We start from the raw sequence: 8,631 nt of genomic DNA, 5'->3' as shown, positions 1-8,631 counted from the left end.
TGCTCTCTCTCTCTCTCTCTCTCTCTGTGCAGTCTGGATTCTTGCTCTCTCTCTCTCTCTCTGTGCAGTCTGGATTATTGCTCTCTCTCTCTCTCTGTGCAGTCTGGATTATTGCTCTCTCTCTCTCTCTCTCTGTGCAGTCTGGATTCTTGCTCTCTCTCTCTCTCTCTCTGTGCAGTCTGGATTACTGCTCTCTCTCTGTCTCTCTCTCTCTCTATCTCTGTGCAGTCAGGATTATTGCTCTCTCTCTGTCTCTCTCTCTGTGCAGTCTGGATTCTTGCTCTCTCTCTCTCTCTCTGTGCAGTCTGGATTATTGCTCTCTCTCTCTCTCGCTCTCTGTAGTCTGGATTATTGCTCTCTCTTTGTGCAGTCTGTATTATTGCTCTCTCTCTCTCTCTCTCTGTGCAGTCTGGATTATTGCTCTCTTTCTCTGTGCAGTCAGGATTATTGTTCTCTCTCTGTGCAGTCTGGAATATTGCTCTCTCTCTCTCTCTCTCTCTGCAGTCCGGATTATTGCTCTCTCTCTCTCTCTCTCTCTCTGCAGTCTGGATTATTGCTCTCTCTCTCTCTCTCTGCACAGTCAGGATTATTGCTCTCTCTCTTACTCTGTGCAGTCTGGATTATTGCTCTCTCTCTCTCTCTCTGCAGTCCGGATTATTGCTCTCTCTCTTACTCTGTGCAGTCTGGATTATTGCTCTCTCTCTCTCTCTCTCTCTGTGCAGTCTGGATTCTTGCTCTCTCTCTCTCTCTCTCTCTGCAGTCTGGATTATTGCTCTCTCTCTCTGTGTGCAGTCTGGATTCTTGCTCTCTCTCTCTCTGTGCAGTCTGGATTCTTGCTCTCTCTCTGTCTCTCTCTGAAGTGTGGATTATTGCTCTCTCTCTCTCTCTCTGTGCAGTCTGGAATACGGCTCTCTCTCTCTCTCTCTCTCTGTGCAGTCTGGATTATTGCTCTCTCTCTCTCTCTCTGTGCAGTCTGGATTCTTGCTCTCTCTCTCTCTCTCTGTGCAGTCTGGAATACGGCTCTCTCTCTCTCTCTCTCTCTGTGCAGTCTGGATTATTGCTCTCTCTCTCTCTCTCTGTGCAGTCTGGAATACGGCTCTCTCTCTCTCTCTCTCTCTGTGCAGTCTGGATTATTGCTCTCTCTCTCTCTCTCTGTGCAGTCTGGATTCTTGCTCTCTCTCTCTCTCTCTGTGCAGTCTGGATTCTTGCTCTCTCTCTCTCTCTGTCTCTCTCTGAAGTGTGGATTATTGCTCTCTCTCTCTCTGTGTAGTCTAGATTATTGCTCACTCTCTCTCTCTCTCTGTGCAGTCTGGATTATTGCTCACTCTCTCTCTGTGCAGTCTGGATTCTTGCTCTCTCTCTCTCTCTCCGTGCAGTCTGGATTATTGCTCTCTTTCTCTGTGCAGTCTGGATTATTGCTCTCTCTCTCTCTGTCTCTCTCTGAAGTGTGGATTATTGTTCGCTCTCTGTCTGTGCAGTCTGGATTATTGCTCTCTCTCTCTGTGTGCAGTCTGGATTCTTGCTCTCTCTCTGTCTCTCTGTGCAGTCTGGATTATTGCTCTCTCTCTGTGCAGTCTGGATTATTGCTCTCTCTCTCTCTCTCTGTGCAGTCTGGATTATTGCTCTCTCTCTGTGCAGTCTGGATTATTGCTCTCTCTCTCTCTCTGCAGTCTGGATTATTGCTCTCTCCCTCTCTCTGTGCAGTCTGGATTATTGCTCTCTCTCTCTCTCTCTCTGTGCAGTTTGGATTACTGCTCTCTCTCTCTCTCTCTCTCTGTGCAGTCTGGATTTTTGATCTCTCTCTCTGTGCAGTCCGGATTATTGCTCTCTCTCTCTCTCTCTGTGCAGTCTGGATTATTGCTCTCTCTCTCTCTCTCTGTGCAGTTTGGATTCTTGCTCTCTCTCTCTCTCTCTGTGCAGTCTGGATTATTGCTCTCTCTCTCTCTCTCTGTGCAGTTTGGATTATTGCTCTCTCTCTCTCTCTCTGTGCAGTCTGGATTATTGCTCTCTCTCTCTCTGTGCAGTCTGGATTCTTGCTCTCTCTCTCTCTCTGTGCAGTCTAGATTATTGATCTCTCTCTCTGTGCAGTCTAGATTATTGATCTCTCTCTCTCTCTCTCTCTGTGCAGTCTGGATTATTGCTCTCTCTCTCTCTCTCTCTCTCTGTGCAGTCTGGATTACTGCTCTCTCTCTCTCTCTGTGCAGTCTGGATTATTGCTCTCTCTCTCTCTCTGTGCAGTCTAGATGATTGCTCACTCTCTCTCTGTGCAGTCTGGATTATTGCTCTCTCTCTCTCTCTCTCTGTGCAGTCTGGATTATTGCTCTCTCTCTCTCTCTCTCTGTGCAGTCTGGATTATTGCTCTCTCTCTCTCTCTCTCTGTGCAGTCTGGATTATTGCTCTCTCTCTCTCTCTCTCTGTGCAGTCTGGATTATTGCTCTCTCTCTCCCTCTCTCTCTCTGTGCAGTCTGGATTATTGCTCTCTCTCTCCCTCTCTCTCTCTGTGCAGTCTGGATTATTGCTCTCTCTCTCTCTCTCTGTGCAGTCTGGATTATTGCTCTCTCTCTCTCTCTGTGTAGTCTGGATTACTGCTCTCTCTCTCTCTCTCGCTCTCTGTAGTCTGGATTATTGCTCTCTCTCTCTCTCTCTGTACTGTCCGGATTATTGCTCTCTCTCTCTCTCTCTGTGCAGTCTGGATTATTGCTCTCTCTCTCTCTCTCTCTCTGTGCAGTCTGGATTCTTGCTCTCTCTCTCTCTCTCTCTCTGTGCAGTCTGGATTATTGCTCTCTCTCTCCCTCTCTCTCTCTGTGCAGTCTGGATTATTGCTCTCTCTCTCTCTCTCTCTGTGCAGTCTGGATTATTGCTCTCTCTCTCCCTCTCTCTCTCTGTGCAGTCTGGATTATTGCTCTCTCTCTCCCTCTCTCTCTCTGTGCAGTCTGGATTATTGCTCTCTCTCTCTCTGTGCAGTCTGGATTATTGCTCTCTCTCTCTCTCTGTGTAGTCTGGATTACTGCTCTCTCTCTGTCTCTCTCTCTCTCTCTCTCTGTGCAGTCTGGATTATTGCTCTCTCTCTCTCTCTCGCTCTCTGTAGTCTGTATTATTGCTCTCTCTCTCTCTCTCTCTGCAGTCTGGATTATTGCTCTCTCTCTCTCTCTCTGTACTGTCCGGATTATTGCTCTCTCTCTCTCTCTCTGTGCAGTCTGGATTATTGCTCTCTCTCTCTCTCTCTCTCTGTGCAGTCTGGATTCTTGCTCTCTCTCTCTCTCTCTCTCTGTGCAGTATGGATTATTGCTCTCTCTCTCTCTCTCTCTCTCTGTGCAGTCTGGATTCTTGCTCTCTCTCTCTCTCTCTGTGCAGTCTGGATTATTGCTCTCTCTCTCTCTCTGTGCAGTCTGGATTATTGCTCTCTCTCTCTCTCTCTCTGTGCAGTCTGGATTCTTGCTCTCTCTCTCTCTCTCTCTGTGCAGTCTGGATTACTGCTCTCTCTCTGTCTCTCTCTCTCTCTATCTCTGTGCAGTCAGGATTATTGCTCTCTCTCTGTCTCTCTCTCTGTGCAGTCTGGATTCTTGCTCTCTCTCTCTCTCTCTGTGCAGTCTGGATTATTGCTCTCTCTCTCTCTCGCTCTCTGTAGTCTGGATTATTGCTCTCTCTTTGTGCAGTCTGTATTATTGCTCTCTCTCTCTCTCTCTCTGTGCAGTCTGGATTATTGCTCTCTTTCTCTGTGCAGTCAGGATTATTGTTCTCTCTCTGTGCAGTCTGGATTATTGCTCTCTCTCTCTCTCTCTCTCTGCAGTCCGGATTATTGCTCTCTCTCTCTCTCTCTCTCTGCAGTCTGGATTATTGCTCTCTCTCTCTCTCTCTGCACAGTCAGGATTATTGCTCTCTCTCTTACTCTGTGCAGTCTGGATTATTGCTCTCTCTCTCTCTCTCTGCAGTCCGGATTATTGCTCTCTCTCTTACTCTGTGCAGTCTGGATTATTGCTCTCTCTCTCTCTCTCTCTCTGTGCAGTCTGGATTCTTGCTCTCTCTCTCTCTCTCTCTCTGCAGTCTGGATTATTGCTCTCTCTCTCTGTGTGCAGTCTGGATTCTTGCTCTCTCTCTCTCTGTGCAGTCTGGATTCTTGCTCTCTCTCTGTCTCTCTCTGAAGTGTGGATTATTGCTCTCTCTCTCTCTCTCTGTGCAGTCTGGAATACGGCTCTCTCTCTCTCTCTCTCTCTGTGCAGTCTGGATTATTGCTCTCTCTCTCTCTCTCTGTGCAGTCTGGATTCTTGCTCTCTCTCTCTCTCTCTGTGCAGTCTGGATTCTTGCTCTCTCTCTCTCTCTGTCTCTCTCTGAAGTGTGGATTATTGCTCTCTCTCTCTCTGTGTAGTCTAGATTATTGCTCACTCTCTCTCTCTCTCTGTGCAGTCTGGATTATTGCTCACTCTCTCTCTGTGCAGTCTGGATTCTTGCTCTCTCTCTCTCTCTCCGTGCAGTCTGGATTATTGCTCTCTTTCTCTGTGCAGTCTGGATTATTGCTCTCTCTCTCTCTGTCTCTCTCTGAAGTGTGGATTATTGTTCGCTCTCTGTCTGTGCAGTCTGGATTATTGCTCTCTCTCTCTGTGTGCAGTCTGGATTCTTGCTCTCTCTCTGTCTCTCTGTGCAGTCTGGATTATTGCTCTCTCTCTGTGCAGTCTGGATTATTGCTCTCTCTCTCTCTCTCTGTGCAGTCTGGATTATTGCTCTCTCTCTGTGCAGTCTGGATTATTGCTCTCTCTCTCTCTCTGCAGTCTGGATTATTGCTCTCTCCCTCTCTCTGTGCAGTCTGGATTATTGCTCTCTCTCTCTCTCTCTCTGTGCAGTTTGGATTACTGCTCTCTCTCTCTCTCTCTCTCTGTGCAGTCTGGATTTTTGATCTCTCTCTCTGTGCAGTCCGGATTATTGCTCTCTCTCTCTCTCTCTGTGCAGTCTGGATTATTGCTCTCTCTCTCTCTGTGCAGTTTGGATTCTTGCTCTCTCTCTCTCTCTCTGTGCAGTCTGGATTATTGCTCTCTCTCTCTCTCTCTGTGCAGTTTGGATTATTGCTCTCTCTCTCTCTCTCTGTGCAGTCTGGATTATTGCTCTCTCTCTCTCTGTGCAGTCTGGATTCTTGCTCTCTCTCTCTCTCTGTGCAGTCTAGATTATTGATCTCTCTCTCTGTGCAGTCTAGATTATTGATCTCTCTCTCTCTCTCTCTCTGTGCAGTTTGGATTATTGCTCTCTCTCTCTCTCTCTCTCTGTGCAGTCTGGATTACTGCTCTCTCTCTCTCTCTGTGCAGTCTGGATTATTGCTCTCTCTCTCTCTCTGTGCAGTCTAGATGATTGCTCACTCTCTCTCTGTGCAGTCTGGATTATTGCTCTCTCTCTCTCTCTGTGCAGTCTGGATTATTGCTCTCTCTCTCTCTCTCTCTGTGCAGTCTGGATTATTGCTCTCTCTCTCTCTCTCTCTGTGCAGTCTGGATTATTGCTCTCTCTCTCTCTCTCTCTGTGCAGTCTGGATTATTGCTCTCTCTCTCCCTCTCTCTCTCTGTGCAGTCTGGATTATTGCTCTCTCTCTCCCTCTCTCTCTCTGTGCAGTCTGGATTATTGCTCTCTCTCTCTCTGTGCAGTCTGGATTATTGCTCTCTCTCTCTCTCTGTGTAGTCTGGATTACTGCTCTCTCTCTCTCTCGCTCTCTGTAGTCTGGATTATTGCTCTCTCTCTCTCTCTCTGTACTGTCCGGATTATTGCTCTCTCTCTCTCTCTCTGTGCAGTCTGGATTATTGCTCTCTCTCTCTCTCTCTCTCTGTGCAGTCTGGATTCTTGCTCTCTCTCTCTCTCTCTCTCTGTGCAGTCTGGATTATTGCTCTCTCTCTCCCTCTCTCTCTCTGTGCAGTCTGGATTATTGCTCTCTCTCTCTCTCTCTCTGTGCAGTCTGGATTATTGCTCTCTCTCTCCCTCTCTCTCTCTGTGCAGTCTGGATTATTGCTCTCTCTCTCCCTCTCTCTCTCTGTGCAGTCTGGATTATTGCTCTCTCTCTCTCTGTGCAGTCTGGATTATTGCTCTCTCTCTCTCTCTGTGTAGTCTGGATTACTGCTCTCTCTCTGTCTCTCTCTCTCTCTCTCTCTCTGTGCAGTCTGGATTATTGCTCTCTCTCTCTCTCTCGCTCTCTGTAGTCTGTATTATTGCTCTCTCTCTCTCTCTCTCTGCAGTCTGGATTATTGCTCTCTCTCTCTCTCTCTGTACTGTCCGGATTATTGCTCTCTCTCTCTCTCTCTGTGCAGTCTGGATTATTGCTCTCTCTCTCTCTCTCTCTCTGTGCAGTCTGGATTCTTGCTCTCTCTCTCTCTCTCTCTCTGTGCAGTATGGATTATTGCTCTCTCTCTCTCTCTCTCTCTCTGTGCAGTCTGGATTCTTGCTCTCTCTCTCTCTCTCTGTGCAGTCTGGATTATTGCTCTCTCTCTCTCTCTGTGCAGTCTGGATTATTGCTCTCTCTCTCTCTCTCTCTGTGCAGTCTGGATTCTTGCTCTCTCTCTCTCTCTCTCTGTGCAGTCTGGATTACTGCTCTCTCTCTGTCTCTCTCTCTCTCTATCTCTGTGCAGTCAGGATTATTGCTCTCTCTCTGTCTCTCTCTCTGTGCAGTCTGGATTCTTGCTCTCTCTCTCTCTCTCTGTGCAGTCTGGATTATTGCTCTCTCTCTCTCTCGCTCTCTGTAGTCTGGATTATTGCTCTCTCTTTGTGCAGTCTGTATTATTGCTCTCTCTCTCTCTCTCTCTGTGCAGTCTGGATTATTGCTCTCTTTCTCTGTGCAGTCAGGATTATTGTTCTCTCTCTGTGCAGTCTGGATTATTGCTCTCTCTCTCTCTCTCTCTCTGCAGTCCGGATTATTGCTCTCTCTCTCTCTCTCTCTCTGCAGTCTGGATTATTGCTCTCTCTCTCTCTCTCTGCACAGTCAGGATTATTGCTCTCTCTCTTACTCTGTGCAGTCTGGATTATTGCTCTCTCTCTCTCTCTCTGCAGTCCGGATTATTGCTCTCTCTCTTACTCTGTGCAGTCTGGATTATTGCTCTCTCTCTCTCTCTCTCTCTGTGCAGTCTGGATTCTTGCTCTCTCTCTCTCTCTCTCTCTGCAGTCTGGATTATTGCTCTCTCTCTCTGTGTGCAGTCTGGATTCTTGCTCTCTCTCTCTCTGTGCAGTCTGGATTCTTGCTCTCTCTCTGTCTCTCTCTGAAGTGTGGATTATTGCTCTCTCTCTCTCTCTCTGTGCAGTCTGGAATACGGCTCTCTCTCTCTCTCTCTCTCTGTGCAGTCTGGATTATTGCTCTCTCTCTCTCTCTCTGTGCAGTCTGGATTCTTGCTCTCTCTCTCTCTCTCTGTGCAGTCTGGATTCTTGCTCTCTCTCTCTCTCTGTCTCTCTCTGAAGTGTGGATTATTGCTCTCTCTCTCTCTGTGTAGTCTAGATTATTGCTCACTCTCTCTCTCTCTCTGTGCAGTCTGGATTATTGCTCACTCTCTCTCTGTGCAGTCTGGATTCTTGCTCTCTCTCTCTCTCTCCGTGCAGTCTGGATTATTGCTCTCTTTCTCTGTGCAGTCTGGATTATTGCTCTCTCTCTCTCTGTCTCTCTCTGAAGTGTGGATTATTGTTCGCTCTCTGTCTGTGCAGTCTGGATTATTGCTCTCTCTCTCTGTGTGCAGTCTGGATTCTTGCTCTCTCTCTGTCTCTCTCTGAAGTGTGGATTATTGCTCTCTCTCTCTCTCTCTGTGCAGTCTGGAATACGGCTCTCTCTCTCTCTCTCTGTGCAGTCTGGATTATTGCTCTCTCTCTCTGTGCAGTTTGGATTATTGCTCTCTCTCTCTCTCTCTCTCTGTGCAGTCTGGATTATTGCTCTCTCTCTCTGTGTGCAGTCTGGATTCTTGCTCTCTCTCTGTCTCTCTCTGAAGTGTGGATTATTGCTCTCTCTCTCTCTCTCTGTGCAGTCTGGATTCTTGCTCTCTCTCTCTCTCTCTGTGCAGTCTGGATTCTTGCTCTCTCTCTCTGTGCAGTTTGGATTATTGCTCTCTCTCTCTGTGCAGTTTGGATTCTTGCTCTCTCTCTCTCTCTCTGTGCAGTCTAGATTCTTGCTCTCTCTCTCTCTCTCTGTGCAATCTGGATTATTGCTCTCTCTCTCTGTGCAGTTTGGATTATTGCTCTCTCTCTCTCTCTCTGTGCAGTCTAGATTCTTGCTCTCTCTCTCTCTCTCTGTGCAGTCTGGATTATTGCTCTCTCTCTCTGTGCAGTTTGGATTATTGCCCTCTCTCTCTGTGCAGTCTAGATTCTTGCTCTCTCTCTCTCTCTCTGTGCAGTCTGGATTATTGCTCTCTCTCTCTGTGCAGTTTGGATTCTTGCTCTCTCTCTCTGTGCAGTTTGGATTCTTGCTCTCTCTCTCTCTCTCTGTGCAGTCTGGATTATTGCTCTCTCTCTCTGTGCAGTTTGGATTATTGCTCTCTCTCTCTGTGCAGTTTGGATTCTTGCTCTCTCTCTCTCTCTCTGTGCAGTCTGGATTACTGCTCTCTCTCTCTGTGCAGTCTAGATGATTGCTCTCTCTCTCTCTCTGTGCAGTCTGGACTCTTGCTCTCTCTCTCTGTGCAGTCTGGATTA

This window comes from Mustelus asterias, chromosome 18 (assembly GCF_964213995.1).
Source record: "Mustelus asterias chromosome 18, sMusAst1.hap1.1, whole genome shotgun sequence".
In the NCBI taxonomy this organism is placed as follows: Eukaryota; Metazoa; Chordata; class Chondrichthyes; order Carcharhiniformes; family Triakidae; genus Mustelus; species Mustelus asterias.
Note: the sequence above shows the minus strand (reverse complement) of the source record.